Source organism: Canis lupus, chromosome 18, assembly GCF_003254725.2.
Source record: "Canis lupus dingo isolate Sandy chromosome 18, ASM325472v2, whole genome shotgun sequence".
Taxonomy (NCBI): domain Eukaryota; kingdom Metazoa; phylum Chordata; class Mammalia; order Carnivora; family Canidae; genus Canis; species Canis lupus.
The window spans coordinates 15,389,252-15,405,358 of NC_064260.1; the positions used below are offsets into that span (position 1 = coordinate 15,389,252).

General features: G+C 51.0%; 1 long non-coding RNA gene across 1 annotated transcript; it reads right to left on the reverse strand.

The window, feature by feature from the left end:
• Window positions 1–1,794: 1,794 nt before the first annotated feature.
• LOC125752959 (uncharacterized) lies at window positions 1,795–2,739 on the reverse strand. Its single transcript, XR_007403653.1, has 2 exons — window positions 2,061–2,739; window positions 1,795–1,941 (listed from the first exon to the last, which is right to left on the reverse strand). It is a non-coding gene; the product is annotated as an uncharacterized LOC125752959 (long non-coding RNA).
• Between the last annotated feature and the right edge of the window lie 13,368 nt (window positions 2,740–16,107).

The window sequence follows — 16,107 nt, forward strand, 5'->3', positions numbered from 1 at the left end:
TTGTATACAGTGTGTGTTCGCTTCTTTGGGTGTCCAAGACTTTAGAAGGAAATTTAATTAAATTTGCCAGAGTTCTACATCCATCCCACCCCTCAAAGTAGGCTATTTCTACAGTTTACCCTCCTTGCTAAGATAGTACATTTCCACTTTTTCTTATCTCACATTACATAGGAAATCTTTAGCATGGGTAACTGAAGCTCTCACATTCAAAATAATATGCACTGGGCCTTCAAAGGAAAAAAAAAATCAGGAATCGATAGTTCTCTGGATAACTTTCTCCTCTCTTCCTCCTCCTTTAAGCAAGACCAAAATTAGGGATTATACAGATGCTCCTGGTTCAGCATGCCTTAGATGTAGAAAAAAGTCAGACCACCTCCTTTTTTTTTTTTTTTGAAGATTTTATTCATTATTCATGAGAGACACACGTGCACACACACACACACACACACACACACACACACACACACAGAGGCAGAGACACAGGCAGAGGGAAAAGCAGGCTCCATGCAGGGAGCCCGACGTGGGACTCGATCCCGGGTCTCCAGGATCATGCCCTGGGCTGAAGGCAGCGCTAAAGTGCTGAGTCCCCTGGGCTACCCTGGACCACCTCCTCTTAGGCACCATCTCCACATGGTTGGTGTGCAGAGCAACCTGATCCATTCTCTGTCTTATTCAGCAAATATTTAATAAATGTGGGCTGTGGGCCACCCACCACGATAGGTGCTAACAACAGTGAGTAAAACAGCCTCAGTGTCAGTCCTTCTGGAACTCAGACAGGGACTCTTAGATTCTGAGACTTGCTCAAGCCATCCTGGTCCCCACATAAAACAGCATTCATTTTCTTTTCCCAAGGAGCTCACAGCATCCGGACTGTCATCATCTCAAGACCCGGGTGAACACTGGACTTTTTCCTCATTTTAGGGAAAGTGACAGGAAAAGGCCCAAAGTACACCCAGGGCTTCACCATCAAGTGTCTGGATGTGGATCCCATGGGAGCAATCGCTCTAACGGGTGGCAGCCAGCCTTTCTTTCACGTATCTCTTCGAAATCAATCATGTCTCCATCTTAATTTTGCATTTATTTTGCTTTGGACTCCCACTTCTTTTTCTAACAGCAGCCGTCACCATACATTGAATACCTACCATGTTGCAGGTGTTGTGCCAGGTCCCTTACGCTTAGGTCATGTCGTCTTCCAAGTATTATTACACAGGAGGACGTGGGCTTCTGGAGGTTAATAACGGGCTGAGGTCACACGTCTAGTAGGGGCAGACGCAGAGCAGTCACACTGGTGCAGGTAAAGCGGCCTCTCTGGTAGGACGGAAAGGCCAGACTAATAATAGAAACGGCTACCATTTACTGGGCACTTCCCGTTGTACCCAGTGCTGGTGCTGGTGCTTAGAACAGGGTCGAAAAAATTTCTTCCTCTGCCCTGATGTTCTCTTCCAGCCCAAGATTTCTGACCTCCCTCTCTCTACCCCCCCCCCCCCCCCCCCCAATCCTCCTAGTTGCGGAGGGAGCAGCAACTTCTCAGGGAGGAAATGGAGGAAGGAATCCCAGACCAGAGCTCAGACGCTCTCCTTCCCTTGGCAGCTGGCTCCTGGCCTGCGCGGCCGCTCCGGGTTTACAGGGCGGTTTGCCGAGGCTGCCCCAGCCTGTGGGGCCCGGCCCGACCCGACCCGGTCACTTACTTACAAACAGAAGCCACCGCTGACTCCAATATAAAATTTATTAGTGATAAAGTTACTATTTCTGATCTCATATGTTTGATTTCTTCCTGCCTATCTTACTCAAAACTTTTTTTTTTTTTTTGAAGATTTTATTTGACTGAGAGAGCACAAGCAAGGGGAGCCTCAGGCAGAGGCCGAGGGAGAAGCTGACTCCCCGCTGAGCAGGGAGCCCACGTGGGGCTGAGGCTCCATCCTAGGACCCCGGGACCATGACCTGAGCCTGGGGCTCCATCCTAGGACCCCGGGACCATTCCTGAGCCTGGGGCTCCATCCTAGGACCCCGGTACCATGACCTGAGCCTGGGGCTCCATCCTAGGACACCGGTACCATGACCTGAGCCTGGGGCTCCATCCTAGGACCCCAGTACCATGACCTGGGCCTGGGGCTCCATCCTAGGACCCCCGGGATCATGACCTGAGCCGAATGCAGATGCTTAACCGACTCAGCACCCAGGCGCCCCTACTCAGAACTCTGTAAGGGATAGGGGTGCCCTTTATCCTATCCTCTTGGGTCCCCAAACTACTACCTCATTTAATCCTAACAAGAAGTCATTAGAAGACTACTGTTCCCTCCGACGAGGAACCTCGCAGCGCTGACGGGGCCTCTCGCTTGGAGAACCAAGAGTCCTTGGGGGCGCTCAGGGTTGGGGGGAGCGAGCTCGTGAGGAGGATGCAGACCCCACAGCCTCCGGCCCGGCATCTGCGCGCTGCTCCCTGGGGGGGCCCCTCCGGCCCAGGCCTTTCCGACTCGGTTCCTTTACCAGTGAAGTCCGGGGGGGGGGGGCGGGGGGAGGCGGGCAGCTCCCTCCTGCTCTGAGCTCTGTGGCTGTGGGTCAGTGCTGAGCGGCCGCTGTCTCCCCGCTTCCTCGGCGTCCCCGAGGTCTGTCCGAGGCCCACTGCTCCCCTGACTGAGCGACACCCAGTCCTGGGGCACGAGGGGCTTGAAGCTCCGCGCGCTGGAGGGCTGGGCCTTCCAGGTGGCGCTCCGAGGCCTTGGTTGCCACGGCAACAAAACAGGCGCCCACGCTTCCGTTTCCGAGAGCTTGCTGGGGGCGGGGGGAGGGGAGGGGAGGGGGAGGGAGGGGGGGAGGGGGAGGGGCGCGAGCTGCGGGGCGGGGCGGCCCGGGGAGCACCCCCGCTGGCCATCGGCGCGGCTCGTCCCGGCGGAAGCGACACCCGGCCTGTCGGTAGGTGAGCGCGGGGGGAGCCCCGAGCAGCCCCCGCCCCTCCCCCACCCCCGGCTCCGGGGCCGGGGCCGCACCTGATTCCGACACTGCGGCTTCTCGCCGGAACTGGACGAGTTCGCAAAGAACAGGAAGTGGAAAAAACACTTTGCCTGCTGGAAACCACCTCGTGTTCCCCGCATTCCTCCAAGACAGCGGTCAGCTCGGCCCGGAGCTAACCTGCTGCGGTGTCCCCAGACGGCGGATCCCCGAAGGTCTAGTCGGGGACTTTGAAGCCCTGGGTTTCAGGAGAGAGCTCCAGAGGCCATCAGGGCAACTTGGGGCCCGTGTCTCCCTGCCCCTATAACGGGGTGGCTCACTCTTTTTTGCATGTTTTAAAGATTTTATTCACTTATTAATGAGAAACACGCAGAGACAGGCCGAGACAGGCTGAGGGAGCAGCGGGCTCCCCGCGGAGAGCCGGCTGTGGGGCTCCCTCGGGGACCCCAGGGTCTCGACCTGAGCCAAAGGCCGATGCTCAACCACTGAGCCACGCGGGTGCCCCCTTTTTTTTCATTCTCTGAAAAAAAAAAAAATTGCTTTGGCCAGAGAGAACAAAAGAAAGAAGACAAGCACACTTCTGACCCTTGCCCTCACAGGGCCTGTCCCCACTGGTAACCTGCAGACACTTCCTCACTTGGGTGGGGGCGGGTGGCTGCAGCCCTCCGTGGCATTGTTCCCAGAATGGAAAATGTGGGTGTTGGCAACCATATCAAAGGCCTTGGATTGTTCAAAAACCTTTGCACCTCTGATCAGCAGACCATAGAGCCCAAGGGCTGGTCAAGGTCTGTGGAAGCTTTGGAACAATAGGCTTGGCCCCCTGCCTATCTCTTTGCATGACTTTCTGAAAGAGGTAAATGGGCCCCCAGACCAGTTACCACCTGACCAACCTCCTTGCAGTGGCTCTCAGCAATTAAAGTCAGTGCCAGGCCGACACCAGTTAGAGACCCCAACTTGACCCTTGGGACACAGACTTAGAAGGAGGTGAGCAAGGTACTCACTAAACAGAATTTAAGGGGGTGCCAGAAAAACCTCAGTCATCAAAATAAATAATATTTTAATCGAATCTTTAAATTTTTTTGACATTTTCCTCATTGTGGGTTACTTTGCATTAATTTTGATTTTTTTAAAAGATTTTATTTATTCATGAGAGACACAGGGAGAGAGGCAGAGACACAGGCAGAGGGAGAAGCAGGCCCCCTGCAGGGAGCCCAATGTGGGACTCGATCCCAGGACCCAGGGGTCATGACCTGAGCCAAAGGCAGCCGCTCAACTGCTGAGTCACCCAGGTGCCCCCATAATTTCGTTTTTTGAAATGATTACATCCAAATATTATTTATCTCGATAACTGAGTTTGGCTTCCCCCACCCCACACTTAAATTTGGCACGGGGGGGGGGGGGGGGCGCGGGGGAGGAGCCCGCTCTCCTCACCCCGGTCTCGGCCCTGTTGAGAAATGGTGTTGTTCACAAACACTCAGAAATAGCAGACAGGGAGAAGCCCCACGATGATTCATCAGGAGGTGAAGATCCTTCCAGAAGGTGTGGAAAGTGTGGCCCATGGAACCCAGACCTAAATATCAAATATGGGCGGAGATGAGAGAACAGTCAGCCTGGTCACAGGCTCCAGACACCTAACCACTCGGCCAGGGAATGCCCCTGGCAAGCGGCCCCCAAGAGCCCCAGTCCGGCTCACCTGCAGACTTCCGCAGGGAGGCTGGGGCAGTTGTTAGCAGGGGGCAGGGGGCGGTTGCCTACGTATTGTCTGGGAGAATTGGGAAGTCTCCCTTTGCTTAAGGGTCACAGCAAGTATGCTGTCAGAAGAGTGGTCAATTCCTTGACTCTTGAATTGTCGTGTTTTGGGTTTTTATTCATTTAAGATTTTATTTATTTAATAGAGAGAGAGAGAGAGAGAGAAGGAGCAGGGCGAGGTGGAGAGAGAATCACAAGCAGACTCCACGCTCAGCGCAGAGCCAGACACAGGGCTTGACCTCACCCCCTTGAGATCACGACCTGAGCCAAAATAAAAGTCGATGCTTAACTGACTGAGCCACTCAGATACCCGGAAGTTGTGTTGTTATTTATTTATTTATTTATTTATTTATTTATTTATTTATTTATTTATTTATGAGAGAGAGAGAGAGAGAGAGAGAGGCAGAGACACAGTAGGAGGGAGAAGCAGGCTCCTTGCCAGGAGCCCGACGCGGGACTCAATCCCAGGACTCCAGGATCACACCCTGGGCCAAAGGCAGGTGTTAAACCGCTGAGCCACCCAGGGATCCCCAGTTGTCTTAGTTTTAAAGAACCTTCCGTTAAAATGCAACCATCTTTGTAGGAAACCGTTATCTGCCGAGATCTTAGCAGAGATGAACTCATTCATTCAGTCAGTCAGTCGTCCAACAAACATTTACTGAGTACCACACACCAGACTAGAGTCGGAGCTACCCTGCCCAGTCTAACGACAGTCGGAAGTGTCAGCTTGGCGTGCTAAGGGCAGGCCTGAGTCCGGGGCAGGGTGGGGGACGGGCCCGCCATCAGATCTCCTAGCTGGGGCTGCACCTGAGGGCGAGCTCTGCTGGGGATTACAAAAACAGGAGTGTGCAGAAAGGGATGTCGAGAACCCTCCTGCTGCTCTGAGCTGCCCGGCCTACTTAGGGCCCGAGGACGTATCCAGCAATTAGCTGTGGTTCAGAGCTCTCCCCACACAACATCAGAGGGCGTCATTCTCAGAATCCAATTCTGGCTTCGGGCAGATACGGAGGGTTCCGCTCCCGCCCAGGAAAGACAGTCTCTGAGACAGGGTGAACTTCTCCCTGGCAGAGTGTGACCGTGCATCCGGGGGTCTTGCACGAGGACTCCTGTCCCTTGGGGTAGGGGGAGCGGAGCCCAGAGGGACCCCACCTCAGGATCTCTGCCCGGCTCTGTGGCCCCTGCCCAGGTCCTGCGGTGAGAAAGGGTCTGTGACCCCAGCGAGTCCGCCTCCCTGGGAGAGATGCGCCTTCCTCGTGTGCTAGCTTCCCTGTGCCTCCCAGGAAGGGGCCCGGGGGCTAATCACGGATGTGGCAGCCCTGGGAAATGACAAGAGAGGGGACGCCTGGAATGTTTCTGGATCCTGACACCTCTCTCTAATTTTCTCTCTCTCTCTCTTTTTTTAAAGATTTAGATAAAAGATCTTATCTATTTATTTATGAGAGACACAGAGAGAAACAGAGACACAGGCAGAGGGAGAAGCAGGCTCCTTGGGGGGAGCCTGACGCAGGACTCGATCCCAGGACTCCGGTTCATGACCTGAGCCAAAAGCAGACGCTCAACCACTGAACCACCCAGGTGCTCCCTTTTTTCCCCTTTATAAACAATTAACAAACAAACATTGATGCCACACTTTAATATATATCATCCTATTTCTTTTTCAAGACCTCTCTGTTAGGAGAGGTTCTGTTTTTTCCATTTTCTAGCTGAGGAAATTGAGTCCCAAGAGGTGATCTAACTTCCGGATGACACAGTCAGTAAATGGAAAAGTTAGGACCTGAACATTATTACCTCTGTGCCGCCTTCCTGTGTCGCTTAGCCCTGGGACCCCCAAATGCTCCTGTGCCTCAGATGCCCGGGATCATCTTTTCTCCCTCCTCCTCACTGCTCCCTACACACAACTCACACCGAGTACTTCTCTCTGAGAGTCTATCTCGTCTGCCCATTTTTCTGTCTCCCTGCTGCCATCCTAGTGCCCAGCAACCCTCAGGGCTCACCTCACAGGTCTCTCAGCTGCCACTCCTGCTCTCCCTTGCATTCTCTTCTCTCCTTACCGGCTGTGTGTTCTTGGGCAAGTTTCTTAACCTCTCTGTGCTGAGTGTTCTCTGCAAAATGGAAATGAGAACAGCACCACTGGGCTGGCTCTGGCTGGCTCTGGCTAAGGATTTGGCATGATCCTGTGCTGAGGGCAGGCCCTAGAGCAGCGCCTTTCAAGACAAATACAAATGTGAGACTGATGTGTCATTTGAACTTTTCTAGTTGCTATATTAAAAAGGATAAAAAGAATTAATTGTAGTAGTGTAATCGATTTAACACAACATATAAAATAGTATCCATTTAGCATGTAAACAATATTTTTAAAATATTAGACATTTTTAAAAAGATTTTATTTATCTGAGAGAGAGTGAGAGAGAGCACGAGTGGGGGGAGGGAGAAGCAGGGAGCCTGCTGCCGGGTTCCATCCCACCCTGAGATCATGACCTGAGTCAAAGGCAGATGCTTCACCGACTGAGCCCCCCAGGTGCCCCTATATTCCTTTTTCCAAATGAAGTCTTGACATCCAGTGTGCATTTTACCTTTACTACGTATCTCAGGTTTAAGTGTCTGGTAACCCCACGTGGCCAGAGGCTGGAGGACCAATTCGGAGCATTCCAGCAAGGCCCAGTGCCCGTGCTGGCGGCCCCACTGGTCGAGGTTCTGGGGCCCGGCCTCCCCAGCGCACCCCGCTGGCTCACACCCTCAGCCTGTGCCCTCGGCCTTCCCTGCGGGCGGCTTCGGTGTCCTGCCAGCGGAGAGCCTTCACGGGAGGCCGCCGAGCCTCCATCTCCCTGTTTGCTAGTGGGGAGCCCTTACACCCTGCTAATTACATGGAGTCAATCTTGGCACAATTAGCAAGTCTGTCGGGGCTCCCGAGGGGTGGGAGGGCGTATGTGGGATGAGGAGGGTTCAGGAAATGCCCCTTAAAGCCTGGAGGAAAGGCATTTCCACATCCCAGAGCCCCCCCTGCTGAGGAGGAGGGAGCACGGGGAGCACAGTGGAAGGTGGTAATTAGGGAGGAGTTTCCAGGGCAGAGCCAAGCGCCTCAGCGGAGTTTAAGACGTCCTTCTCTCTCTCTCTCTTTCTCTCTCTCTCTCTCTGCTCCGAGGCTCCTGGGGCCTTGGCTTTGTCCCCTCATGTGTCTCAGGACTCAGTCTCTAACAGCACCACACACTGGTCGGTTTAGAACAGCAGACATGGGTAATCCTACAGTCTGGGAGCTAGAGGTTGGGTATCGAGGTGTCGGTAGGGTGGGTTCCTTCTAAGATCTGTCTCAGGCTACCCCCTGCCCCCCAGCTTCCGAGACCCTCCAGGGGTTCCTGGCTTATAGCTGATAGCCTTCTTGGATCCTCACATTCACTTTTGCTCCATGCACACGAGTCTCTGGGTCCACGTGTCTCCTTATAAGGATCCCAGTCAAACTGGATTAGGATCCACCCTACTGACCTAATTTTAAAGACTCTATCTCCAAATAAGGCCACTTTGAGGATGAGGACTTCAACATATGGATTGGGGGAGGGGCACGATTCAATCCCTAACACCAGCCTAAGCTCCTTTTGCGAGTACAGGCATCTGCTCTCCTGCCCGGGAATTCAGGAGGTGGGTGAGCTTTCGAGCCTTCCAGGGCCAGTGGCCACATCCTCAAGGGTGTAGTGTATCCGACAGGGCTGCCAGGGCCATCGGCGGTAATTACCGAGCCAGCTCCCAGAAACTCGGAATTTCCTGGGGCTGCAGGCCCTACAATGACCAACAGAACTCAGCCTCCACCCTTCAGGAAATGTAGTCCAATAGGAGAGATAAGACATTAACTGGATAATAAAATCCAGGGCAGTGAAAGGTACAAAGAATAAAGCCATAGAAGAGGGAGTGCTTTCTGGTGGTTGAGAGATAAGCCAGGGTCGGGGAGATTTGCTTAGAATGGTCATTTTGGGATCCCTGGGTGGCTCAGTGGTTTAAGCGCTTGCCTTTGGCCCAGACCGGGATCCTGGAGTCCCGGGATCGAGTCCCACGTCGGGCTCCCGGCATGGAGCCTGCTTCTCCTTCCTCCTGTGTCTCTGCCTTTCTCTCTCTCTGTCTATCATAAATAAATAAATAAATAAATAAATAAATAAATAAATAAATAAATAAATAAATCTATCTTTAAAAATAAAAAAAAAGAACGGTCATTTTGACACAGAAGGTAAAGATGACAAAGGGGAGGAATTCCAGGGAAAGATGGGGATCCCAGGGAAGACTGGGTGGCTTGGCATGTTCGGGAGATGCAAGCAGCCAGGCGCAAATAGGGTGGGAGGGCAGGACAAGCCTAGCTGTGGTGGGCTCCTCCCGCCAGGCCGTGGGACCCACTGAGAGTTTTCCAGCAGGAGGACAACATCATGCACATCATACATCATACACTGGGGCTGTTAGTCTGGTCGTGAGAATGGGCTGGGAAGCGTTAAGAGGTGGAGTGGGGAGACGCCTGGGTGGCTCAGTGGTTGAGCACCTGCCCTTGGCTCAGGGCGTGACCCCGGGGTCCTGGGATCGAGTCCTACATCGGGCTCCCTGCATGGAGGCTGTTTCTCCCTCTGCTTGTGTCTCTGCCTCTCTCTGTGTGTCTCATGGATAAATAAATAAAATCTTCTTAAAAAAGGTGGAGTGGGAAGGGTGAGGACACACAGGAGGCCTGGTAGTCCTTCCAAAGGGAGGGAAAGGCCTGAGCTGGGGCGATGGAAACGCAAAGGAAGAAATGGCAATGGGGGAGTGGGAAGAAAGGGGAAGCTGAGGCGTAGGAGGACAAGGAAGAGCAGACAACAGTGGCTTCGGCTTTTCAAGTTGGGCCATTCGAAGAGGGTGGCTGCCACGAAGGGAAGGAAACAGGGAAGCCACGGGTGTGGCTGTTGCGCAGCCTTGGGCCCTCCCTGCCCACCGGCCGGAGTGGCCTCCCCCTCCTACCCCAGCTCTCTACCTCAGAGGCGGAATCTTAGTCATTTAAAGGCACACGGCTGTCTCCAGGGCGTTCTTAACGTCACAAAGAGGAAATGAGAAAGGGAGAGACCTTTCTGCGGTGTCTTAAAAAAAAAATTGAAGAGCCTGCAGTGGTGTGGAATGTGTAGTTGACAACAGAACCTCAGCCCTAAGCTGCCTCCAAGGCCACAGGATGCCTCCCACACAGGCTTCCCCCTCGGGGGCAAAATAGACACTTGCATTCAGTCCCTTGGTCCTGGCTTTTCTCCCTCTGAAATGCGTAGGACACAACTTTGTCTCCTTATGAAAGCTTTTAAAATTTTTTTTCTTATTTTTTTAAGGTTTTATTTATTTATTCATGAGAGACACACAGAGAGTCAGAGACACAGGCAGGGGGAGAAGCAGGGATCCCTGGGTGGCGCAGCGGTTTGGCGCCTGCCTTTGGCCCAGGGCGCGATCCTGGAGACCCGGGATCGAATCCCACGTCGGGCTCCCGGTGCATGGAGCCTGCTTCTCCCTCTGCCTATGTCTCTGCCTCTCTCTCTCTCTCTCTCTGTGACTATCATAAATAAATAAAAATTTAAAAAAAAAAAAAGAGGGAGAAGCAGGCTCCACGCAGGAAGCCCAACGTGGGACTTGATCCCACGACCCTGGGATCCTGACCTGAGCCAAAGGCAGGTGCTCAACCACTGAGCCAGGATGTCCCATCCTTATGAAAGCTTCTTATCTTCTGTTGTGAAGGGTCTGGAGCATCCCTGTGTGTGCGCACCTCTGTGTGTGTGCATATGTGTGTCCCTCTGTATGTGCCTTGTGTGCATGCCTGTGTGTGTACCAGCACGTGTGCCTCTCTGTGTTCCTCTGTGCCTCTATGTGTGTGTGCCCCCTGTGCATGCCTGTGTGCACGTGGGCGTGTGAGTGTGCTCTCTACTTGGCATCTCCTCCCCCCACCCCGTCCCAGCCCTGTCTCCCTGCAGGAGTGTGTAAACCCCTTGCTAGCTGTTTGTCTGGTCAGTCAGAAACTCTCATTTGGGCAGAGAGATGCCAGCAGTGTCATCTGGAAGTCGCTGTCCACTAATAAAAAATACAGAACGCTGGAAACAACATCCAGCTAAAACTGCCTGTTTTTGTGATCTATTATGTCCGAAGGTTAAGAAGGGAAGGGAAGTAAGATGATGCTATGGCCCCGACGACGCGTGTTCCTGGACATGGCTCTACTGGATGGGATCTGAGTGGATGGCAAGGGAACATGACGCACAAAGTGCAGAGTACTTAGGCTGGAATGGGCCAGTGAGTGGCGCAGATGGCATGATGGGTTTGGGAACTTGAGGAGGCCAGGATGTCACCTCTGCTAGTCTGTGTCTGCTACTTCATAAAGGAATTTAAATTCCAGCCAGCAGGCATTCGAATGCACAACAGTAGGGCATTGGCTTAAGCCTTTATCTTTTATCCATATAAAGAAGCTCAGTTGGTGGAGCACATGACTCTTGATCTCAGGTTTGTGAGTTCGAGCCCCACTTTGGGGTATAGAGATTACTTAAAAATAAAATCTTAAAAGAAAGAAAGAAACACAGTGGCCACTAGACGGGAGGTAGCAGAGCAGCATCCTGGCCTGGAAAATGTGCACCATCTGCTCCTGAGGATGCATAGAGTGGCACCTGTTTTTTTTGTGTGAAGAGCGTATGAATATTAAATGTTGGAAGTAGTTATGTCCTGGTTGTATTATGAGCAACTTTTCTCTCTTTTTTTGTAAAATTTTTAAAAGTTATTCTTCTTGGGACTACTGGGTGGCTCAGGGGTTGAGCATCTGCCTTTGGCCCAGGGCAATGATCCTGGGGTCCCGGGATCGAGTCCCGCATCCCGCTCCCTGCATGGAGCCTGCTTCTCCCTCTGCCTGTGTCTCTGCCTCTCTACCTCTGTCTGTCATGAATAAATAAATAAATCTTTTAAAAAATTTTAAAAATAAAAATTATTTTTCTTTTTGGGCGTCTGGGTGGTTCCGTCGTTTGAGCATCTGCCTTCAGCTGAGGTCAAGATCCCGGGGTCCTGGGATAGAGCCCCACATTGGGCTCCCGGCTCAGCGGGGAGTCTGCTTCTCCGTCTCTGCCTGCTGCTCCCCCTGCTTGTGCTCTTTCTCTGTCAAATACATAAAATCTTTTAAAAAATTATTTTTCTTTAAAATTTCTTTTCTCCAATGAAAGAATACCACTTTTGAAATTTTGAAATAAATACGATTATTTCACAATAACACGGACCCTCAGGAATATTCCGTCGGTGCTCACGTGGAGAACAGAACTAGACGAAGCGCATCCCTTGACTGCCCTTCAACCCCACGCTTGGGGTCTCAAGCTTCCCCGGGATTTGTCCTCTGAGGCCTGCTGCGAGGGCCTAGTGACTCTTGCTCCGAAATCCCCAGTTAATTGGGTCCCGTAGGAGGTACCAATTGGCCTTCCTTTCTCTCTCCTTCTGTCTCCCAGCTGCCAGCTGCTCTTCTCATGAATACGTTTTCTTCTGGTTTCAGTCCCATGGTTTTGCTCTCTAAGAGCTATTGTACCCACGCCAGCTGGTGAGCAGGACTGGCTTCTAGGGTCACGAGGGGTTAAGTGCCATGAGAAAGGCGAAAGTAAAGTTAGAAGGTCACCAGGAAATCCTGAGCAGGGGCAAAGGTGGGAGGTGAGGGCCGGGGAGGAGCCCGGCTTGACCAGCTCAGGTTAGGGGGACAGCGCAGGGGCCCCCTCGAGGCCTCAGGGCCGTGAGCCAGGCACCCATCCTCAGCTGCAAAAGTAGCTCTGCAGACTTTTGCTACTGCTTTGAAAGGTTAAATGGGTCATCCTTACGTGCTCCTCCTGCCTTCCCCTGCAAGGGTACCACAACCGCAGGTGCGGGGGTCCCCTGGAGTTCCAGTAGTTTCCGTGGTGTAGCTCTAGAAAGCTGCTGGGTTGCAGGAAGGACTGCTTGTTCTTTGTGAGTTGTTACTGTGAGTCAGCACCTCCACCAGCACTTTCATAGGGCGAGATCTTACCTGGGAGAAGGGGAGCCCTGGGGACACCCAGACTCCCTAGGTCCCGGGGACCTCTGGGCTCTTTATGGCTGCTCGGTTTTCTTCTTCTTCTTACCCTCCTCCTCCTCCTCCTCCCTCCTTCTTCTTCTTCTTTTCTTCTTCTTTGATTTTATTTATTTACTACAGAGAGAGAGAGAGAGAGAGAGAGAGAACGAGCAAGTGAGAGCCCAAGAGCAGGGAAAGGGAGAAGCAGGCTTCCTGTGGAGCAGGGAGCCCAATGTAGAACTGGATCCTGGGACCCTGAGATCATGACCTCAGCTGAAGGCAGATGCTTAATCCACTTAGCCACCCAGGTGCCCCACTTTTTTTTCCTCTTCTAAGGATAAAATAATTCTGACCTCCTGATCCTACATGGTACAATCAGAAAATATGCAGCAGTGGTTTCGAGCTCTGCCTCTTGGGCTAATTACTTAATTTCTCTGAGCTTAGATTCTTCACATGTAAAAGGAAATATGAACAGTACATGCTTTGGTGTGGTTGTGAAATAATGCATCTTCAAGAATTTAGAGGATGGTGCTGGGAGCATAGTAAGCAGAGATGGACTTAAAAAGCATGTCACAACTAGCAAGGGCAGAGACAGCGTCCTTCTTACTAGAATAGAGGGCAAGACCGTTGTAGCAGCTTCTGGAGGACCTTTGGGTGCCAGGCATTGACTCATTAGCTGCTGGATCGTGGGGAATTTCCAGAGAGGGGCCAGGGTGATGAGAAGGGTAATGATATTTATCAGCAGGTGTGATATTCAGATATATTCAATATATGTCAGATATATTCAATTTATATGTATCTGTCTATTTCTGGAACCATTTCAAAGCTACCTCTCGGGATCCCTGGGTGGCTCAGTGGTTGAGCGCCTGCCTTCGGCCCAGGGTGTGACCCTGGAGTCCCAAGATCGAGTCCCACATCGGGTTCCCTGCATGGAGCCTGCTTCTCCCTCTGCCTGTGTCTGTGCGCCAACCCCCTCTCTCTGTGTCTCTCATGAATTAGTAAATAAAATCTTAAAAAAAAAAAAAAAGCTACCTCTAAATACTTCAGGATACATTTCCAAAAGTAAGTCTTTTAACATAACCACAAATGACATTATCATACCTAGCAATAATTCCCTATATCTCCTAAAAGCCCATATTCAAATATCTTTACCAACCAAGACACACACGTTGAAATGGTTATGTCTCTTCAGTAGCTTGTATCTCTTAATTTTGAATGCATTCCTCCACCTTTTATTTTCATAGTATAGACTTCTTGAAGACATGAAGCTTAGAATTAGAACGTTCCAATTCCTGATTCTGGTCATCTCCCCTGAGGTGGCATTTTATTTCAGGTTATTATGATAGGTAACCACACAAAAACCACTTATTTATATTGTTAAAAAGTTGTCGAGGACGGGACCTGGTGTAACTGCAGTTCCTTATGTATGTTCCATATGAGAAAATTTCACCAGGATTTAGTGTCAGGAAAGAGTTGTGTCTCTCCCTACAAATGAGCATTTTCTTTTCTTAAAAAAAAAAAAAAAAAGAAGAAGTTTCTTTTAAAAGATTTTTTATTTATTCATGAGAGACATAGGCAGAGGGAGACACAGGCTCCATGCAGGGAGCCCGATGTGGGACTTGATCCTAGGACGCCAGGACCATGCCCCGAGCCAAAGGCAGACACTCAACCACTGAGCCACCCAGGCGTCCCTTTAAAAAAATTTTTTTAAGTTTATTTAAGTACTTTCTACACTCATAATGGGGCTTGAACTCATGACCCTGGGAGCAAGAGCTGCATGCCCTTCTGACTAAGTCAGCCAGGTGCCCTGGCATTTTATTATTTTCCAATGAGAGCCAGGAAACTTACTGTCTGTCTTTTTATTCAAGAAGTGTAGAGGGGCACCCGGGTGCCTCAGTGGTTGAGTGTCTGCCTTGGCTCAGGTCGTGATCCCGGAGTCCCAGGATCGAGTTCCTGGATCGAGTCCCATGTCGGGCTCCCTGCATGGAGCCTGCTTCTCCCTCTGTCTGTGTCTCTGCCTCTCTCTTTGTGTCTCTCCTGAATAAATCTTAAAAAAAAAAAAAAAAAAAGAAAGAAAGAAAGAAAGAAAAAGTGTAGAGTCAAATTTATAACTGTGGTACATTTTAGGGGCATCACATCTGCTTCTCCTTTTTTCTTTAATCCTGGGTTCTATTTTGTTAAGTTGTATCTTTCCCTATAAATCCTCCTCAAATTCTTTTTTGGAAAGTTTATTTGTTTACATATTTTTAGTAATCTCTACCCCCAGTGTGGGGCTGGAACTTATGACCCTGAGATCAAGAGTCGCCTGCTTTCCAACTGAGCCAGCCAGGTGCCCCTCAAATTCTTCATTTGTTTGTTTGCTTGCTTTAAAGATACAGGATATAAATAAATCCAGCTGATTTCCCCAAGGCCTTCCCTTTACCTCCAAGTTAAGAGATGAAAAGCTAGTGCAAAGGTGCTTTGCAGCCAACTGCTTTCAGGGAACCAAAGGATTGAAGAAAACTTGAGAAGACCAAGCCTCTCCCTGGTGCAGAGAGCTCCTCAGCACCGTCCTGATGTAACACCCATCTGTCTTCTGATGGTGAGCAGGAAGTCGGCTCCCCCTGGTAATTGCCTAAGGCGATCCTGGCTCTCTGGAGTGACTTCAGGCCCACGTGTACTTGCCAACATTTAATTGTCCACCAAGCTCTGTGCTGGGAATGGTGAGGAATCGAAGGGAGCAGTTATGGCTTCTGACCCAAAGGGTTTAGGATTTATGGATCATTTATATTTCCCGGAGATTACAATAGGTCTTGATTTTCAAGGACTTCAGCACACCCATCTAAGGGAGCTACTAATCTCAGTGGAAATTCAATAGCCAGAAACACCAGAGGTCCGATTTTAGCAGCTGCTTTTTTTTAAAAAAGATTTTATTTATTTTATTCATGAGAGACACAGAGAGAGAGAGAGAGACAGAAAGAGAGACAGAGACAGAGAGACCGGCAGAGGGAGAAGCAGGTTCCATGCAGGGAGCCTGATGTGGTACTCTATCCTGGGTCTCTAGGATCACACCTTGAGCTGAAGGCGGCGCTAGACCATTGAGCACCCCCCCCCCCCCCCCCCCCCCCGCCCCGGGCTGCCCCACATTTTCTAGGCTAGAAACCAGAGGTTCAGAGATGCTAAGTAGCTAGCCTGAGTAAGTGGTAAAGCTAAGATTTGAACCTAGATCTGTCCCCTAAACTCGTTCTTTAATGTTATACCATATTGTGTGTGTTTCACTCCTTCACAGGAGATCGAAGAGGAGAAAGACACTACTCCTAAACTCAGAGTTAGAGGAGAGAAACTATTTTTTATTTTTTGACCTGGCCCAGTACCCATGGGGCCGGACTCCTCGAGAATGGGACTGGGGA